Consider the following 22,290-nt stretch of genomic DNA (forward strand, 5'->3'; position numbering starts at 1 on the left):
TGCATGGTGATTATTTTAGTAGTTAGGTACGATTTAGAAAGCGTAGCAACTCTATAATCATTACCAGAATGTCCGTGCGTCCATTTTAAACATGTCGATTTTTTTACTTTTCTAACAACAAATTTTCATGTGATCTAATCATCCGAATGATCTGATTTTTGGTATATAGATTCCTGGGACATAAAAGTTTAATGTTATAAGCAAAGCAACTCTATAATAATAATATAAAGTTCTAAAAATAAAAGTATGTCCATAAACATTATCCTGTATCCAGCAGTTTTTCAACAAATTTACTTACAATTTTACCTCGACTCATACATTTATATGCTGATTATTCAGTTCTGTAACTCTACAAGTGTTAATGCCCTTTTGTCCTACTGTTTTAGAGCTCGCTTTTATGGATGTTGTCATCATCCTTGTTCTTTTATCAAATAATTTTTAGAGTTCTTATCTCTGTTTATTTGAAATTATTATAAAATGTTTAAAATAAAAGAATATGTCCTAAAACGTGCAGAATAGTATTTAAGGAAATGTAAAAAAAAAAAACTTTAAAATATTTCAATTATTTATTTAACTTACTATAATTAGGTAGAATTTAGATAGTCTATTATAGTAACATAGAAAACTAAGAAGGTAGAACAACGTTTTAAAAAAGAGCGCAAAAATGACAATAATAGTATTCTTTTAATCATTTTATATGAATAAAATATATAAGTTTAACAAAATATTATGCAATATTATTATTTTTTACCCTATTTTGAAGGGGAAGGGGGGGGGGGTTGTTCTCATCTTAATAAAGTTTTTAGATGCAAGAATAGTTATTTCTTTCATCGTATTATAAACCGCTTTCCGCGGATATAGAATTTACAATTATAAGATTAAAACTAGTTTTTTTAGTTCCGAGGTGCTAAAAAAACTGGTTTTAATCTTATGATTGTACATTTCTATATTCATAGAAAGCTGGATATAATACGATGCTAGACATAGTTTTTTCGTATTGATGAGAACCGGTTTCTATCCACCGGATTCGAATGAATACGAGAAAAGTAAAGAAATGTTCATTTGATATATACCCTTGTTTCACTAGGACCATTTTGAAAAACGACGATTTTCCCCCGCAGATTTCCCTTTAAGAAAACGTTGAACGGGTATAACAAAGATAAATTAAATTTTTGACTATGTATCTATATTATTCTATGGAGTAGAGTAGAAAATAGAGATACTTCATTATATACTTGACTATGTATCTATATTATTCTATGGAGCAGAGTAGAAAATAGAAATACTTCATTATATACTTTACTATGTATATATATTATTCTATGGAAAAGAGTAAGAAAATAAGGACACTGCATTATATACTTGACTTTTTTATTTATATTATTCTTTGGAGTAGAGTAGAAAATAGAGATACTTCATTATATACTTGACTATGTATCTATATTATTCTATGGAATAGAGTAAAAAAATAAGGACACTTCATTGACTTAATGCTTGACTAAATATTAGAGTGATAAGTTGTAGACTGAAATTAATTATAAAATCTGTGATTCTTATCTGTAAATTAACAGGATGACTCCTCTGTGTGTATCAAAAATTTCGCAAACCGCTGGACCGAAATGGTTCTCTTGTACAGAAAAGTTTTTTAATGGTCGAGAGTAGGGGGAAGTGTACTTCTAACCTACCAAGAGAACCATCTCTGAAAAAACTACCCCCCCCCCCCCTCAAAAAAGTACTTTGTCTTCAATGTTTTTATAATTTTTATCTTATATCATGTTATTTTTTATCTTTTATTTCTTTCTTATTTCTTGGTACACTGCAACTTATGATTAATCCCTAATTGTTTCAGAAATCCTCGTGCAATGTGTAAATTAGAAATTGAAATTCTTCTGTATTACAAATCTCAGATAAAATAATGGATGAATGTACGTGAATAATGAAAATTTGTCGTCAATTTAGCCTGCTAATATGGGCCTCATTTATAGGTCAGTTCGTTTATCCAGTAGAAGAAGAGGGAATGGGGTAAAGGTGGTTGATGGGTGGCATCGTTATTTTTGCCAGCTGCGAGTTTTACTTTATTACAATAAATGAAAAACTGGTGCAACATCCAAGTAACTGTTATCGATTGATGAAGTTAAAGTTTAAAGTAAAAGTAGATATGAAAATCTAAGTAAGTAAACTCTACTAAGTATAATTGTAAGTTAAGGTATGTAAATTTAGAAGAATTGTAAAGTCTGTTTACTATTTCCTCCAATCACTAAATCAGTTTTTAAACACACTATTTTTGCTAACATATTTGCATTTTCCAGGACTAAATAAAATCATTCTACTTTTTTAAAACACTTAATGATTATATTTTTTGGTTAAAAATATTGGTATTTAAAGTGTAGCAACTCTGAACCAAAGACTTTCCAAATCCGACTATTATAAGACAGTATTTTTCATAGTACTACATAGTAAACCTTTTTAATTAAAAAGAATGTGAAAAATAAACTTTAAGCTCACCTAAAAAAGTCATTGAGAAAGCTAATCACTTTTATAGTAATATAGAAAGGAACAACATTTTTTTCCTAATCATTATTTGGACAAAAAAATAAAGGCGTCTAAAATCTATTGGGCTGATACTAGTGGGAGGTGGGGGGGGGGGTCTAGGAGGAGATGATTTATCCTCCCCCCAAAAGTGATTGTTGCAATACAGTACATAAGAATATTAAAGAGGATCACCTTAATGGGGAATTGTAAAAAAGAGTAGCTGAGGGTCTAATCTAAAAAAAATTGTAAAAGGTAAAGGAATAGACAAGAGAGAGGTACTTTGGAAAATGAGAAAGACATTAGTAAAAAGAGAAGGTATTTTAGAAGAATGATAATCACTTAAAAGAGGAAACAAAGGGGAACGCGGGCTTGAAATTATCCAAAAGGGAAGGAACAGCATTGTTAGTATTGACCAGTGTAAAATTCTGGGGTAGGGACAAGGGAAAGTCATATGGCTTTAAATTTGTATTTTAATTTTTGGGGGATTTATTTCATTGAATTAAAAAGCCAATATAGAAAATATGTAATTTTAATTTATTTTGCCTTTTAGGCTTTTATTTATTATTGATGAATTTAAGGGAGAGAAGCAATTTTTTGGGTAAGGTTAAGTCACTCTTTTGAGAATGGGAACAACATTAATGGGGATAAAGCTGCAGAAAGGGTATAAAAGAGAAAAAAGACTGAGTCAACAATGAAAATTTTAGTGGCGAGTGAAGGGAGAGGTGTGGTATGGGGGAGAAAAAGCGGGGGGGGGGAATGTGGGATGGGGGTGTAGAGGAGATAGAGTTGTGGTATGATGGGGTAGCATAGAGGAGTGGAGAGAGTTTGGGTCAGCTTATTTGAACTCTATAAAAGGTATTAATGGCTCTTCAAGATGACCGGGTCGGCTAGAGGCGGGGAGTTGCGGCCTCAACAGACTCACAAAGCGCACAAAGGGAAAATCTTAAAAGGTAGTAAGAGAATGTGTATATGTATTTAATATATATGAAAAGGGAAGATTTTTCAATGGGGCGGGGGTGCAGGCGCCTAGAGTAGGAAATGATTGTGAATTATTTTCAGTATAGTAAAGCTATCAAGCCGGTGACCACATACAAGCAGGCACTAGTTGCAAAAAATAAACCATCATACCAAATAATTCATAATTAACAAAAAAGTTAAATTTTGGAGCAAAATAAAAAAATGCCAAAAATAAAAATTATGACATTAGCGGATTTTTTTTGTAGCAAAAGTATGCGGATTTTCTTGACCTATATTTACGCTATTTAGAATTGCACAAACTTTCACTCCACATGGGGTATTATAGTAATATATACAAATAGACAATGTGGAATTTAAAGGAATTACTATGCACTTTAGCGGCTATTGATAATTATAACCTTGTCTTTTAAAGAAATTTGTGAAAATACAATTAGTTTTTAAGTCTTATTGAAAAAAGATACATTTCGTAAGATAGTGAATAGCGAATCTTTAAAAGCAGTTATAATGTTAGTAAAATAAGGCTTATCTTATGAATATACATTGTTGCTCAATTAAATTGGTGTTTTTAAATATTCCACACTAATATACAATATATTAATAGACTGAACAATTATTAGAAAAGAAGCATATACATAGTTTCAGGCAAAAAATCATGTTTAAGGTTTTAGAAATACTTTTTTTCTGGAAGGAGGACAGGTTTAGAGTTGCTGCAATGTTTTGACCGTTTTTGCAGTTATTTTTTAGGGGATAAGTTTTTAAATTTTTAACGAATTTTTCGGTGATAGTAATTGTTTAATTGTGCTCTTAGTAATAGTAAAAAGCAAGGCTCGGCAACCGCACAACAGCCTCCTGTAAGCCTCAAGTAAATCAAACTTTACAATTTAAAAATCAGCTGGAAGTCTAAACTTGATTCAATTTTGTCAATCCTTTTTTTCAAACAATTTTTAAAGCAAACAAAATGGTTTAATTTTGAGGATCAGTTGCATCTTATGCGCAGCTGCCGAGCCCTGAAAAAAAAGTCAACTGCAAGTGCATATTTGGAAAAAGGTTAAATTTTTTGGTTTGTATTGATGCTAGTTTTAGTCATTGTGTTTCAGTGAGTGAGTGAGACAGCATAAAAAGTGACCTTCCCAAAATATATTTGTTGATTGATTTTTAAGTATTTTAACTTAAGTTAGTTACTAAAAATAGAATATCATTAGGTAGAGTTATAAGGTGGTAATTAAGATCAAATGAGATATTTTAACTAGTCCTTAATACTAGATAAAAAGTAAACTTTAATTTGTATGTAGATATTTGAAGTTAGAAATTAAAAATGAATATTAGACTGGAACTGTAGAATTAATTAGATAGTTATACCTATAGGTAGTCCTAATACAAGAAAGACTTACAGAAAAAAGTTCATAATACTTAATTTGCTATGTATTACTATTAAATAAGATACATGTTCTTTAGTAATAGCTCATACCTTGTTTTTCTAGTTTATTTGTAATAATAAAGATTAAAAACCATTGATAAGTCTTTCTCGTATTCATTCGAATCGGTTGGATAGGAACCGGTTCTCATCCATACGAAAAAAACTATGTCTAGCATCATACTATATCCAGCTTTCTACGAATATAAAAATGTTCAATCATTGTACATTCTATATCCGCGGAAAGCTGTTTATAATACGATGCGAGAAATAACTATTTTATGATTTAATGGTGTTATCTTGATCTAAACATATTTTTTGCAACTAAAACCCTATTTCAGTGCGCTCACACATACTTTTCAATACTGCGAGATAATTGAATATTTGTAGCAAGTATCACAATATCAGAAGCAATTAATAATATTCCAGCAATATTATTATTCTGTTTTCCAAAGTTCAGCAAACAAACAAGAAGTTGCGAACAAGACATCTCTTTAATTCTTTTACAGGTAGAAGGTTTTAATAATAATAAAACATCCAAAAAGCAATACAAAGCACAATAGCCTTAACCACTTTTATCTACACTAGCGGCTACGCCCCTAGAGGCCTCTAGTGGCACTTTAAATGTTTTTGTTTGTTAAAGTCTACGATAATTCTTTATGTTACGGATACCTCTTAATGTTACGTTGAAGTCTCCCAGATTTTCAGAAATTTTCAATTTTTTTGTCATTTCTTTTGGGAGGGTGGTAGTACCCTCCCTCAAAATAGTTAAAAACCTTCCCAGGACATATGAGAATCTACCCTGTTAAGGAGAACCCGATCGGTTCAGCGGTAAGCGAGATCCTTCGGTACAGACACACAGACAGACACACAGACAGACAAACATCCTGTTACTTTAGTATAAGGATTTTTGTCCACATTAGAAAAATAGCTTATTGCCAAAATTTCTGCTATAACAACTTTTATATAGAGTAATCCATTATATTATTAATTGGATGTTGCACCAGATTTTTATTTACTCTAATAAAGTGAAACTCGCAGCTGGCTTCACTCATTTCTCCCTCCTACTGGATAAACGAACTGACCAATAAATTATGTCTATGTTAGCAACCTCAATTAACGACACAGTTTCTCCTGTATTATTATTTATGATGGTATTATTGAATGTCGCTAATACTTCAGTCATGACCATAATGTCTACTTTTAAAACTGCATGTCGATAAAAAGATTAAAGATTGACAAATGTTCATTAGGATATTGAAACAGTTAAACTACCTTTTCCTTAACTTTTTATATATAAAAATGTACTGTAACTAAAAAATTATATTTTTACAACTAGTGAAATTATAAAATAAATAGCTGAGATTCAGTCGTGCATATGATTAAAACTAAAAAAAATAAACAAAAATCCTGTTGTGAAAAAAATTAGAAGTGTGAGAAAATTTTAAAACAAATGTAATAGTAGGTACTAAATTTTAAATTAAAGTTAATATTCTTATTTTTTATGTTATTTTATTAAGTTATGCGATATAAAATCAATAGCCAATTAATAAATGCATTGATTCGACACAAAGCTTACAACATTAATTTAAATTAAAACTTTTTTCTGATATTCACATTTGCATTATTTCTAAATATTAATAACTACTACTAAAAACTTTTATCTACAATGCAATGCTTCTCCTATCTATATGCATCTAGAGGCTATGTATAAAAAGTGGCCAGGAAAGGGTAGAAAAATAGCCTAGAACGTTCCCAAGGCCTAAATCTGAAAAAATAGCCTAAAAACATAACAGGACCTATACAAAGCTTCCCTTAATTGGAGAACTCAATCGGACTAGTATTTATCAAAATCTTAAGCTACATATAAAATGCCTTAATGTTATAGGATAGCATTATTTTGATATGATAACAGCATAAGGGAAACCAGAAATATCTTTGTAATTGTCTATGTATAAGGTAAAAGTGAATGACAAATTTTTGAAATAGAAAGAAGGATAACTATTAACCCTAAATATAATCCCATTGATGTAATAAGCATTTCATATTTTTATCTCACACACAAACACACACACACATCCATTCACATTTATACAAACACATTAAATATAATTAGACAGATACAGACTTAAATTTTACACTTTATTGAGGAAATTTATTAATAAAGCTACTATTTTGTGTGTTTTCAGTGCAAACTTGGAAATATTCATAAAGATTTTTAATGAATTAATTATATGAATAATTAAATGAAGACAAATTCTATAAAAAAACTAACTGCATGGGCAAGGTAAGGCTTGTAAATGCCCAATTTATATGCTAGCATAAGATAGGTATATCTAAATGAATGGAAAATGAATAAAGCCATTTTTTGTTCCTATATACAACCCATTAATTGCACGATGTTTGTCCTGAAGTAATAAAAGGTTAAATATAATAATTAAGGTATTTTTTCAGTATGGCTTGATATCTGCTGGTTTAGAGCAGGTTCTCAGCCAAACTGAAAAATCATGAATATCATCGTATTACAGACAATTTTTCTCGAATAATAAAATAAAAATCATTAATTTGATACCAGTTTTTCATTTTAAACCCCGCAAAAAAAACTGTCTATAATACAATGCAATGAAAAAAATTTTTTCTTTTTAGGCTTAAACTTTTTGTTAATGACAAAATAAATATAATTTCTAATTAACTAAAAGAGTTTTTTTAAAGCGGCCTTAACCTTGTGGGTTGGTTGATAATGAGAGAAAAAGTATTTATGTCAGGTTAGGTTATCCGCTAGCCATCAATTAGTATAGAGATACTTATTCTAATAGACAAGAAGAAAATTACTGATAAACTTTTAATCGGAACTAAAGTTTATTTTCTCGATTCATGAAAAGAAGTGTTTCTTTGGTGCCTTATAATTTAAAAAAAAATTACTTCATAGTATTTAAAAAAATTGAAATTTTCAAATTTGTTTCACATATTTTTTCCTATTTTTTAGGTATCGAAAGAATTCAATCATTAGCGTAAACTTTAAGGGTTGCCATATTTTAGATACATTGAAATAAAATAATAATTTTTTTGATTAAAATTTAATATAAACTAAAATGCTGTTATTTGATTAACATAGGTACAATGACACACATCACTAGGTTAAGGTTTTATAGATGATATAGCAATTATGTCAATTTTCTAATATTCTAGGGAATGTTGCTATTTGTCTTGTTCTGTTTTAAGCTAAATTTATAAGCAGATTACTTATGTTAACAACGCCATTACAAACTGCAACTGATTGATTATCTTACTTAACCCTTTAATAAGAATCCATTCTGAATCGTTTTTCTTGACATATGTACAAAACAAAATGGCAACCACGCTGAAAAATGCGTTCTAGGGGGTCATCTTAGCTCAGCGTCATTGAAATTTGATTCCCTCTGTCTTCAGGATGCATGAAAAGTAAAAATAGAAAAAGAAAAAAAGAATTTACATATTTTCTGTTACAGTTGCAATCTACGTTTTATGTGGCCTTTGTTAAAGCAATGCTATTCTATACCAAGGATAAGTCTGTACGTCAAAACTGCTTTAACTTTGTGCAGGGAGGGAGGGAATATTGGACTGTAAATTATAATAGTATATAAAGTTTTAAAACTACGTTACCTTATTCATTGATTTATAAAATTTGGGTACTTTTATTAAATTCTTGTTGTTCAATTCCATAACAGTCGTGTCCAAACTTTTAAACCAATAGTTATTACACACATGTGGGGTAATTTTGTTTGTGATCATTGATGGTGTATATCAATTTATTACCCATTGTTTTGTCTATCCAGATTACTAAACTTTTAACATTAACTTTTGAACAAACATGTAACAGAAATTATCAAATCTTTTTGTTCTAGTGGTATGCTAAATATGTCAAAACATAAACAATATTTTGATTTAGTTAGCTGTGCTATCTAAATCTTTTAAATCATCCTTGTCTCTATATGTAAAGTTACATCTATTTTGCGTATTTCAGATAAAGTTATGAAAATTCTGTAATGCCATCTTTTATTTCAAAGCATGAAGTCAATAATTCGCCTAAAAATTTTGGTCGATTTTGAATAATAAGCTTAAACGTTTACATTATATGAAGTTTAATGAAAATATGATATTTATACATATCAAATTATTTTGCCATTGATTTTTTCCAATCAAAATAAACCATATTAAAAAAGTTTAACATATAATACAATTTTTTTAGTTATTACCAAACAAATATCTTTTTATGAAGACTGAATAGTTTTACTTTGGATAAAATATTCCTTCTTAAATTATCCCCTTACTGGATAAATTCCAACAAAACTACTTTTTGTAATTACATGTATGTTTATTGTCCCAACATACTTTGGGGCTATATACATCAAGAACAATATTATTCTTAACAATTCAACACACTATATAAGTATAAAATAAAACAGTGCAATCAGTTTAAATTGGTCTATAATTTTCTTCAAACTAAATATTTCTCTGCTTATCCTTATATAAAAGTAACATGATGGCGTTTTGTGAGCACCAAAGTATCTCGCTAACCGCAGGATCTAAGTGGTTCTCCTTTACATAGAAGTTTCATATAGGTCCTTGGGATTTTTATAACTATTTTGGAGGATAGTGCATATACCCTTCCAAGAGAAATTGCCCCAGAAAAAATACCCCACCTCCTGTTAAATTTTGTTTCTTTCAATGGACATACTGACATTAAAATTTAACCCACAGAGTTGCTCTGCTACATAGAAAGTGCATAAAAATACTTAAGGGGGCTATACACAATAATAATGTTGTCTTTTTGTCTGCTGCCAGTGACAGAAAAAGATTCCATCCTGTCATATAAATTAGAATATAAAGTTCTTAACATTTTAATCTATGTAAAATATTTCCTTATGTCTCAGCCTTTTCTATAGCGCAGTTTCTCTATAACTAGGAAATGCCGTTCCTTAATTTTTTTGTAAGTTGCAATTTTTCACATTTGAAGGGAAAAAAAGCTGTTTCTATTAATGACTTCATAACGACTTTATAACAGCTTTATTTTATTAACAGATGATTTTACAGCAGTTTAACCTCACCAAAGCTTTTGATTGTGTTACTTTAGTAGAAAACTATTCAGTTATAAATCTTTCTCAACCCAATTTAGTAGATATTCATAATGATTTTGTAGCAGTTTGACATCAACAAAGCTTTTGAAAGTAATTTTTCAGCAGTTTGACATTAACAAAGTACTTGATAGAGTTACTTTACATGTACTCTGATGATTTTACAGCAGTTCGATTTCAATAAAGCATTTGACAGTGTTACTACAGCACGCACTCTTGCACTATAAACAAAAACTTGGTCTAGCCTATTTAATTTTGGTAAGCTAATTTGTTTGACAGGACTAAGAACATATCTGAAGCTTTTTTGGTGTCGCACATTTTATATACAGAGTCCACCTGAGCTCCTAAAATACAACTGGGGGATAGGAGGGGGGGGGGTGGTATTCTTTTCTAAACCTTGTCATCTGAGAAATTTGCTGGCTAAACCAACCAGCCGCTTTTGAAATTGCTAAAAATACTCATTTGAATGAAAAAATGTTTTTCTTACAAAAATAAAAAGTTAAAATATAATGAAAACATAAAAATTGCAACTTAAACTGAAAACACAAAATGTAATTTAATCTTAGCAGCGGAAAATTTTGTAAAACAATTCACTACTGTTTTTCTCACTGTAACAGTGCAATAAGCGTTTCAGCTGTCATTCCTATTGTTATATATGAATTTTTTTAAAGAACTTTTTATATGACTAAAATCTGGGGCTAACAAAACAGGTTATAATCTAAAAATTATTAATTTTACTATCCGTTGAAAGCTGTCTAAATAAGATGCGATACATAACTACTTTTGTAGTGCCATATCACTGTATCTAGCAAACCTTATCAGTTTGAGTTAGTTTGTATGTATTTGTAATCTGTAGTTACAATATTGTTAAGATACAAAATGTCACTTCTTATTAATGACAAACTTTAAGTGCTAAAACGTGTTTTTTATAACATTGGGTTATATAATATATATACATAATAGTTGCTTCGCTCCTAGCCTTAAGAAAAGTGCATGGGATGTCAGGAAGAAGGTCTAAAACCAACCCATGATATTTATAAGGTTTCCCTGTAAATTACAACCAATTTGGACAAGCTATGCCGAGGTCTTTAACTCCATATAAAAAAAACTTACTACTTGATATTATAGGATAGCAATTGAATTTAAGTACTTAACATTTATATTTTTATGGTTTTATTAAAAAATATTTAAATCAAATAACCAAATTGACAGTAAATTATCAAAATTGTTGTTTGTGTGCTACTTAAGACCTCTATTGTTTCGTTATGTTTATATTTTGTAATAATCATACAATTTATAAATCTGAGGGATTTTTAAAGATTAAAAATATGAATCATTATCCAACTATTTATGAGTAACTTTAACATTGCTTTACTTTCCTTACTAAAAATTCCATTTTACCACGAAGAAAATACAATACCTTTAATTTTGGGTGAGTTTATTGAACTATCCGAAGTGCCACAAATAATTTAACTAGCACAGAAATTCTATTTATAGAAGAATTACAACATTATCGTCCTAAATACTTTACCTAAAAAATCTCAAAAACTCATTCCCTCCCTTTTCCTCATTTTTTAGTCCCCTCCCTTAAAAATACACCTTTCTCCCAATAAATAAAAAATGCATAATTGACCCACTCCCTTCTGTAAGGATGAGGGGGGGGGGTAGGATAGATAGCCCATTTATCAACCTATTTCTTTCATTCAAGGACAGGGTTATGGCATCATAAAACTAAATTCCTCAAACTAAAGTTATTCAAAAATGATCATTAGTAAGACTCAACATTTTGAATTAGCCTTTTGATAGATTAAATAGTTCATTTGTAATGAAGTAAAAGTTAGGAGCAAAGAAGTTTTCCTCCAATTGCAATATCCCTTTCCCTGAACTCATTGTCTCAGTCTATTTTGATCAGGGTAGAGATAAAGATTATTCTAAAATTCTAAAGATTAAATGGTTCTCTCCCTAAAAAGTGCCAGTGGAGCACTAAACCGCCCCCCCTCTATTTTTGAAATCAATTGAAAATAAAGGGTTGTATTTTTTTCCTATGTTTATCTCAAATGGAGAGCTATATCCATGCTGAGCCTATAATTGACGTGCCTTAACCCTGCGGGGATACCTTTTACCCTATATAACTTAACATATCATGTCTTAAAGTAATAAACGAAATTCTCCTCATCCCCCTTTTCTTAATTCATTATAAAATATGGGGAGTGTTCTACAAGGAACTTTAAGGGAAAACGTCGGTTTATCAAAGCATTATTATATTCTTTTAAAATACATGTATTTATTTATCAGAATATTTGCTCCTGTCCCCAAACTGTAATTTGGTCAATATTTTGCAATCTATCTTTAATCTTTGAAGTAAGAATCTAGGACGACACAATTTTACTGCATAAATTTAGCAGAAAAAAAGTAATTTATGTACTTTGTCGATAGTTATTTTTAGATCTACACATTACATATAGAAACTATGAATGTATACCGTATTGGCAAATAGATAGTTGTAAACTGAGGTGGATTCTTAAAAACTTTTTGCTCAGGCTCGTTAAAAATTATGTGACACAATTTTGCCTCACTGCGAGCCAAAAAATCTTTTTAAGAATTCACCTTTGGTTACACTTTGCAAAACTGATTTGAAAAAATAGACATTTTTGGCCCTTTTTTTGACTATATATATGTACCAATAATAAAAGTGGTCATGGCAGATTTTAAAACTTTATATTTAAAGTCTTAGGTTGACGAAGCTCTATAGTGCCTATAAAAAATGACGTCTTACAATACAAGTGTGAACAATTATGAACCAATACACAGAATAAATACCAATGGCAGACCATTATACATTTTAATTGACCAATGATAAGCCAGTATGACGTCATTTTTATAGGCACAATAAAAAGCTTCTCATATAATAAAAACATGAAAGTTTAGCAGAGCGAGTTACCTGATTATTTTAAGAAAACTTAAATGAGTTACTAAAAACAAAAACATTGCTATCTGTGATGTAACCTTAGAAAGATTTAATTTATTTTTATAAATACCTAACTATAAGTGACATCTCGGGTTAACAATCTAAAGCCACAATCAAAGGATTGAAGCATTCATTTTTAGAACATTTTTTTGTTAAGAATTCATTTTCAGGAAATTTTCCTGAAATTTTAAATGTGTTACTGTGCTAGGCAATTTTAAATTGATTCTTTATCAATTTTACATGATCACTTGAAAAAGACAATGAAAAATTAACAGAATTATATTGTAAATGATTTTTTAATTTAGGTTTTTGTTTGTAAAAACCTTGTGGAGGAAAAGATGTTATTGTCATCACTTCATGTTTACATTCTTTCCCATATCAGAACAGGTTAGTCACATTTTATTATAATATCTTCAAATTAGACTTTTTAAAAGCGAAGCTTTTCTATAATTAGGGTCGGTCCGTCCGTCCGAGAAAGTTAGCTTTTATTCATTAATTTAGGCATGTTAGAATTGTCCTATCGATTTCAAACTTTGCATGGTGATTCTTGTAGTAGTTAGGTACGATTTAGAAAGCGTAGCAACTCAATAATCGTTACCAAAATGACCGTACGTCAATTTTAAACATGTTGATTTTTTACTTTTTTAATAACAAATTTTTATGTGATAAAATCATCCGATTGATCTGATTTTTGATTAAGTATTAAAAATGTCAGTATGTCCTTAAACAGAATTCTGTATTTAAGAAGTTTTGCAACAAATTTACGTATAATTTTGTCAAACCTAATATTTTCATATTTTGTATAGTCAGTTCTGACACTCAACAAAAGTTAATGTTCGTCTGTCATATCGTTTCAGCGCTTCGCTTTTATGGATGTTGTCATCCTTGTTTTTATAGGTACTACATTTTAAACCCAATTCTATATTTAATTAGTCATAAAGGTAATTATAAGAAAATTTGACTTTTCTTAAACAAATATAAGCTTTTAAAACAATCAATTATTTGTGAAACAAAATCATTCTCATGTTTTTTTTAAATCATTATCTATTGCTATGAAAAAACTACTTGGTAAACTTCAATGATTTTTGTTGAACTTATTATAGTTAACTAAATAAAATCACTTTCTTTTTGTATGTTGTTGTTTTATAAAGAATAGAAAAATAATGTCTTTACTGGTGTACGATTATATAAAAGTTTGCGTAACAATCACCCCCTATCCATCTAGAAAAAAACGCAATAAAAATGAAATTTTGCTTTTCTTGTGTGTGATAAATTGAACATAGAAGCCGTTGTTGTTTCTAATATCATGTCTGCCCTCTAATCCTTTAAATCAGGGTTGTACGGTTAAATAGATATACAAAAACATTTGTTTTTGTTTATGAATCATAAAAACAAATTGGGGGAGAATAATAGATTTTTACTTTTCATTTTTGATAGCAGATTGTTGATTTACTAACATTTTCTAGTTATTGAATAGCTGCACATTTATCAAAATAACTATTTCAAGGAAAATTTTCAGGAAAGTATTTTTAAAATCAAATTACTTATCCTACTATTCTTGTTTGAATATAAAGCTTTTTGTCTTATCTTACACCGAAGAATTTTCAAAATATGTTTCATAATTGCTGTCAAAGAAATATTATCACAATAAATATTTTCTTTTTCTATTCATGAATTTTTCAAGTTCAACTGTTTGAATTATAAAACAATTTGAGTTAAACAAAAAGATTTATATTAAATTAAATTATTCAATTAAAGTTTTTCTATTTCTTTTAATAGTAAACAGTTAGACTTAAGCAAAACCTTTGATTTCTTATCAATAAGAATTCACCTATATTCTAGATATACACCCTTCTACCTCAAAAGTTAACCCATCTTAGTATAGTGGAATAATTAACTTCATAAATTTTATTAATTTTCATAAAATAAAAAAACAAGCTCCTCAATTTGGTGGTTTGTCGATTAAGAACTCACAAACATGTAGACCGATAACTCTTCATAGATAAGGTTTAAGCTATTCGTAGGAAAGCATGAAAAAAGCTACCACTCTATTCCTCAAAGCTTGAACTTAAAAATTATAAAATCAAAAATCAAATTTAAAATGAATGAAATACATATTTTGTTGGCACTAAACTAGACAACAATTTGTTACAATTTGTCACATTTTCATCACATCTAATGGACACGAAAAGGTGGCGTAGGATAAAAAAAAGGGGAAAATATTAAGATTTCAGGTAAATGCGGGAAGGAAAAAGGGAGAAAATGTAGGAAGCTGAGCGTGGGCGACGAAGTGTAAATAAGGGGAAAATTGTATCAACATCTATTTTTCAAATTTTTAATTTTTGCTCCACAAGATTTGTTTTTAACGGCTCAGGATTTCTCTTTCTTTTTTTTGACTACTTTTTACAAATTTCTCTTTAAATCACTGCAAAATTAGGTTTATCAGTAAGAAGGTATACTCTAAATTTATAAAAGAAAACCCTTAAAAAATTAAGTCTTTTTTCTCACTTTTTATCTTTCAATTCATATCTATTTTGGAGTTTGATGTTCTTGTTAATTTTGAAGATATTTTGATGACGTGTTGAATATAGTTTTTTGTCCAGTTTTTACTGCTTTAAATTTACAAATAAATTATGAAAATATTAAACTTTTTATGAATATAAATTTCTTGCTTAAAAACAACAAATTTAAAAACAAAAAATATTGTAATAATTGTTCAATGTAATTTATTTACTTAAATTTTTAAATGAAATCGTTTTAAAACATCTAGGTTAGGTTAAACAGAATCTAGATTAACATGCACATTTATAAAACTGTTTCGCATTTAACTTTCTTCAATGTTTAGAATATCAAAGTAAAATGATGTTTGTCTACATGTCTAGAATAATTTTTTTTTTTTAATTTTAATATTTTATTACGTTTATCATAATATAGAAATCAAAGTTATAGAGAAGCTACGCTCTATAAAATTTTCAGCTGGTCCAATGTTAAAAGCCCCACTTAGAATTGGAATTGTCTGCATTTTTGTAAAATGTATGTCTTGCCCCCAGTCCAATATAAAGAGGGACTAAAAATCTGCTAAATTTTTGTCCCAAAGAAAGGTCTACAAAAATGTCAGATTCTTTTGCCAAGTTAAATTCTTAACTCTTACTTTATTAGAAGCTAAGCTGTTGTATCATTTTAATTAATGATAATATAAAGATACTTATTTCTAGTATCTTTTTATGTTTAAGTCTAGGGGTTAGTAAGGGGTAGGGGAGTTGATATTAACCAACAAAAATATAAATCTTTTGATTTTATTTGATTTTCCTTGCATATCTATTATTAAATCATACAGATATTTTTTTCATCGCGGTTTAGAACCGTTTTGTGAAAATGATTCTTAATATACTAAAAATTTCCACTTTACCTGTAAAAGTTTTTAGTACTTACATAAATGAGCTAAAGTAACATATAATAGACAAAAGTGTTAAGTATTGTTAATATAATATTTCTTTTAGGATAAAGTAATAAGTCAATTAAATAGTTGTTAGATGTACGCCCCATTGGCATTAGAAGTATTGTACAGCTATTTTTGTACTGCTTTTTATTGTGCATCTTTTTACCTCCAAGTAAAAAATAATTATAAAATTGGCACAAAATTTGTTTTTTTTATTACATAGAAAAGATAACAATATTAATCGTCAAGGGAAAATAGCTGAAATCCAGCCTAAAATCTATAATTTCCTGAAAAGGGCAAAACTTTACTTCTATATTTTACAGGAAGATATATATACTTATCCTTAAATCCAATTTTGAACGAGTAATTTGATATATTGAACAATTTTGTTGCATGTTCGACTTTAGTCATCCCTCCCCCCTTCTCTCACTATAACCCTTTTTCATTTTCCTTGTTTACAAATTTGTTTTTGTCAAGATGCGAAAATTGTCGCGGATTTTTTTGGATGATATTTAGCATTTTTGAAAAAGGGACAACATCTAAAGATTAAAATTTATTTATAATAGGAAAAACATTTTGTAAAAGTATAAATACGCGAAGAATAACTCTTTTTTCTCCATCTAAATGTGATATTATTATTAAAATTCGCAATACATGATTTTTTTTAATGTGATAGTTAGGGGCAATATTATTATTTTCTTTACTTTATAAATTCCATTTAAAATACAAACTTTTCCCTTTAAAATACTCAAATAAATGATTCAAAGCCTTGTGTTTCTAAATTTAGTGCAGCATATCTCACAATAATATCTGGAAAGGGTAACCTCACAATCGAGTTAAATTATTATCTAGAGCTGGATCTTTAAATCATTTTAGTGGTGCGCCAGATTGGAGTAAGCCAACTTTCCACCAATGAGAGCACAACATTTTATGAAATTCCGCGCTGTGATTAGCTAAAATTCGGCGCACCCCGATCTGGCTCACCACTAAAATGATTTAAAGATCCAGCTTAGAAGTTTTTGAGATTTTACTCTGACAAGTATAAGTACAAGTCTGACGTGTATAAGTTACATCTATAAGTTAAAAAAGCAAAACAATCATGGATTTACATACACACGGACAAACAGAGGTATAAAGCAAATATTCATTGGTCATAAAAAAGGAAAGAGAAAGAAGGTTATGACAAATAATAAAAATCACAAAACTTTCATAAAAGATATATTTACATGCATTTGGTAGCATGATCGACAGACCAAAAAACAAAAGTCTATCTCAAATAGTATTTGAGATAATCATCTTTTCAGAATATCATTAAAAATTAACAGGCTGACGGACGGGCGACAAGCAAAGTTAATCATAGATTAGCTCCGTTACTAAAAAGTTAATAAGTAAACCAATTAATTGCCATTGTTCGAAGCTTGTTCGAAGCTTTTTTTGCTATTTTAAAAGTTTAAGCCCTATTTAAAGAAATGCCTAGTATTACTAATTGACATCGATTATTATCTTTTTGGCCAAAGGTCATTTGAATCGAGTAGTCAGCAAAGCAAATTAAAAGGACTGTTATCCCAAAAATAATAGTTGAACAGTACGAACAAGAATTAAGGTATAGAAACTAGATGCTTTAGGAAAAAAAGCTTTATAAAAAATATAACATTTAGTAGTAACATCTTTACCTCATTTTAGAATAAACAGTATGTAACTTGAAGTACTTTAATGCTTAAACTGACTTACATTCCCTAGATATAAGATTATATTTGTGCTGCTAAAAATATAACTTAATTTTTGCTATTGTTTTTATGGTCATAATTGTCCTTGATTTTTAGAATAAATGTCCTACAGCACTGTGAAGGCAAATTTTGCAATACAAGCATATAAATGATTTAGCGTTTAAATTCGATTTCCTATTTTTAGAAGGTTTATCCTTGTAACATACAAACATACACAATATAGAAGGGCACAAACACATATAAATTCATTCAAGCATTGAACTAGGGGGACAGATAGATAATCTAAACAATATTACGCAAACAGATTGGTCACTATGTACATTAAAAATCTAAACCTCATTTCATCACATTTTTATAATCAATTTCCATTCTATTTTCAATCTGTTTTTCTTGTCAGATGAAAAGATCAGTAAATAAGTCAGAAACTTGCCCTAACCCTTCCATTAGTATATCCAGTTTTCCAGTATGGCTTCGAAAACAAATAATATCCGTTAGATTAAAGCAGGTTTTTATTTTACTATCCGTGGAAAGATGCCCAAAATATTAACAAGATAAATAACAATTCTGACTTTTGAATTAAACCTAGAAATGTATAATCTTCAACAATATAGTTGGCTCAAGTGCAAAAAGATTGTTTATTCCAAAATAAATCAGGATCTTAAAATGGCTTAATTGATTAAGTTTAGCTTTTCAGGAAAGTTTAACTTTTTCCTTTACCTCTAGAATTTCTTTGTTTTGAAAAGGTAAAATGCAACTTTTTATTGGATTAATCTTGATTTTTTTGTATTGGTCGTTAAAGAAACAGAATGAACTAAAAAACAATGAAGGACACGTACTTTTAAAGACATAACAAGAACAATTTTAAATTAGGAAAACAAAGCTTCATTAATAGAGTAAAAGCTCACCAAAATTATACCTAAAAGGCACTTTAAATAGTATAGTAGATGGTTAGAAATGGGACGTATTAATGTATTATGTCATGAAAGGCATAACTTAAAACAAAAGAACTAAATAACTTAATTCTCATAGCAATCCATACAGTCAAAACAAAAATATAAGAAACAAATAACAATTGAAAATATGAAGACCATTTTATAAGCTACATAACTTGTATATAATTGTCCTTGTTATGATATAAAATCAAAAACATCTTTTATTTACTGATGACCTTATCTGCATGGACAGAGATAAACTTTCCTTAAAAACAAAGGAAAACATAGAACATATGTAGTAATGTAAAACCTAGTTAGCTGAATAATATCCAAAACCAATAAGGATGATATTTGAAGAAAATTTAGATTCATGCGAAGAAAAAAACTCCTTATTCTTATAAACCCATAATATGTAAGCCATGGCCACTTTTCTTAATGCCATAGGTATAGTCGCCATAAACCAATGAAATTAAATGCCTTGACTATAAGTTTAGAGTTATTAAACTCTTCAAAACAATACAACTTTTTTGAACACAAATTTATTCTCTGTTTTTTTTCTATATCATAATCTTTCAAGATGATATCATAGTATAAAAAACTACTAAAAATTGTACAATAATAAAATACTATCAAATATTTACAAATACAACCTGACTACTATACATGTATAATACAATATTTAGTTGTAAAAAAAGTTAAAATATTATCAAAATAGGCTAATAAAGGGTTTAGTATGGGTATAAAAGTTGGGTGGTGAGTATTTCACCAGGAATACACGGATTGGATACTAGACAATAAATTAGACTTCCTTCAATTCTTAATTGGTAAATTTGTCCTGTGCTATCATAATTATATGGAGAATCAAAGAGATGTTATTAATTAAACTACCCCTGTCCCCACCCTCCATGGTATTTTACTCACTTTTTTTTCACGCACAAATTCCTAACATTCCAAGTCTAGAACTTTAGATTCATTGGAGTTTTAGCAATTTAGCAGAAAATCCGCAAAAACTTTTTTTTTTCGAAAATCTCTTAATGATTTAAAGTTCTTGGGTAAAAAAACTTGTTTTGGGTGAATGATTTTTTTCTTTAGGAAAGGGGTGTTAAAAAGAAAAAAACTCCAGTTGTTCTCAAGATACACACAAACACACAACTTATTTTTTTAGAAACTAGGATTCTTTTAATTAGCGGTTTTGTAAAATAGCATATTCTCTTGCTGAATGGCAGTAAAATAGGGATAGATGGAAAATAAATACATTTTGTTTCAATAATGACTAAAGATAATAGTGATAATTTTGATTTGCGAAAAAGTTTAATTTAAGCATTATTTTTTTACTTTTCACTTAAAAGCTGTTGGGCCTTAAAAATGCTTGCAAATTTTTTTTCAAAAAATTCTGCCACTTTTCGATAGTTAAAAATAGGGAAACAGAGTGTTATATTGAATTTTAGGCCTGCTGCTTTCTTGTAACAATTTATGGACAAAAGTGTTTTCAGTTTAAGGCCTACCTTTTGTCCAAATTATCCCCTCTTTATCGGTTTTAACCAATTTTCCTTTGATTTGGTGGCGTAGCCAATCGAACGTATTTTTGGCAGCCTTTAGTCGATAGAAATTGAAGGTTGGCAGCTATTTGCTATGTTTTGTTGGCTATAAAGCAAAACCTTAGCTGTTAAAAATTAAAGTCAGTAGATATTTCGCATACTTACAGGATTTTGATTCAATTTTGGCAGCTAAAAGAGCTGCAATTTAAAAGTTGGCAGCCTGACTGACGCTTTACTCATCAAGGCGGAACAAAGCGTTCAAAATAGTTGTCTATTGGGCAGGTTTATAAATTTTTGGTTCCTTATTGTCACAGTAGCTTTAGAACCTATAATACAGTAAGTTTCCTGTTCTAATACTGTAACAGATCATCTTTAGGAACAGCTTCAGTCTGTTTCAATATTCAAGGTCTTGAAATATTCTATTAAGCTTTCAATATATTAGCCTATACAAAGTCAAGAATATAGAAATTATGAAACAATAAAAAATCACTTGGGATTTAACATTCATTCTAATTTAAATAGTTATAGAATTTAAATTGACCATACTTATCATTACCAATATGCTGTTCTTTAAGCTAATTTTATTAATTCTTTTTTTTTGAAACACTAGTGGCTTCTGTGCCCCTAGCACTTAAGGGTGCCTTATTGGAAGGGGAAGGATGGACAGAAAAAAATAGACTAAAACAATACCAAGACTTGATCTAAATATGAAATAGCCTAAAACCATCCAAAGACCTATGTGAAGCTTGCAAAAAGTATAGTTATAAACTTAAAATGCCTTTATTTTTGACTAACTGCACCGACCAGGTCCCTCTTGTAAAACCTATTTACAATGTATAAAGGAGCATTTTTCACTACACACACACTCTTACAAGCTTCATAAAAATTCTTTGTTGGCTATAATGACTATATGTACAGGCCAAAGCAGGACTGCAAACTCTTTTTTTCTGCACAAATATGTTTATTCACCGTAATAAACACAAGTTGACCTTTTAATTTTAAGATTACGCAGAGTTATTTTGATATGGCAAAAGCGTTTGACAGCGTTTAAATTGACCTCACTCAATCTAATAAAACAAGGGTGGCAATATTGATATAAGTAAACTCATATTGAACTACAACTTTTTTTTATTTGTAAACAAAAGTTTGTTTTACCTTTTAACAGATATATGGGCATTTAAATTTCATGTAAAATTAAGATTTAAATGCTTCTAACAATTATTTTTTCATTTAGATCATTTTCTTGTGAGAGCAAGAAGATAAAGAAGGTCTGAGAAGAAATTTGTAAAAATCCAGAAAAAAATACACAAAACCTATCCAAACTAATTCACATCAATTGCATATAAGGTAAGAACTCTTGTCTGGCTTTTTGTAGTTAGGTTGAATTTTTTTTTATTAATACAAGTATCATGTTATTCATATTTTTTTAGTAATTTAAGAAAAATATGAAAGAGGTTCAAACCTAGGTTGAACATTACAAAAATTGAAAAGCAGCGTTAATCTAAATATAATTTTTCATTTGCAAGTCATTGACTGACGCGATTTGAAAACATGTAAACAAAAGCTTAACAAAAATAGAACAAATTAACACCCAACAATAATTAATAAAGCTTTTTTGTTTTTCTGCAATAGCAATCTTTTGAAGTTT

At 29.0% G+C, this 22,290-nt stretch overlaps 1 protein-coding gene across 2 annotated transcripts in view; it reads left to right on the forward strand.

Annotated features, from left to right (window-relative positions):
• Positions 1–3,412: 3,412 nt before the first annotated feature.
• Positions 3,413–22,290, forward strand: part of LOC145328271 (uncharacterized) — a 57,475-nt gene continuing 38,597 nt past the window's right edge. The window contains exons 1-4 of one of the 2 annotated variants that reach the window (XM_080171894.1): positions 3,413–3,630; positions 5,266–5,433; positions 13,312–13,393; positions 21,877–21,989. The gene's annotated coding sequence lies outside the window, so the exon portion shown is untranslated. Of the gene's footprint in view, positions 3,631–4,437; positions 4,558–5,265; positions 5,434–13,311; positions 13,394–21,876; positions 21,990–22,290 lie in introns of those variants that run through there. The other variant, XM_080171895.1, reaches the window with a different exon arrangement.

The sequence above is a fragment of the Acartia tonsa genome, chromosome 9 (genome assembly GCF_053477335.1).
Source record: "Acartia tonsa isolate MP-2025a chromosome 9, ASM5347733v1, whole genome shotgun sequence".
NCBI classification, from domain to species: domain Eukaryota; kingdom Metazoa; phylum Arthropoda; class Copepoda; order Calanoida; family Acartiidae; genus Acartia; species Acartia tonsa.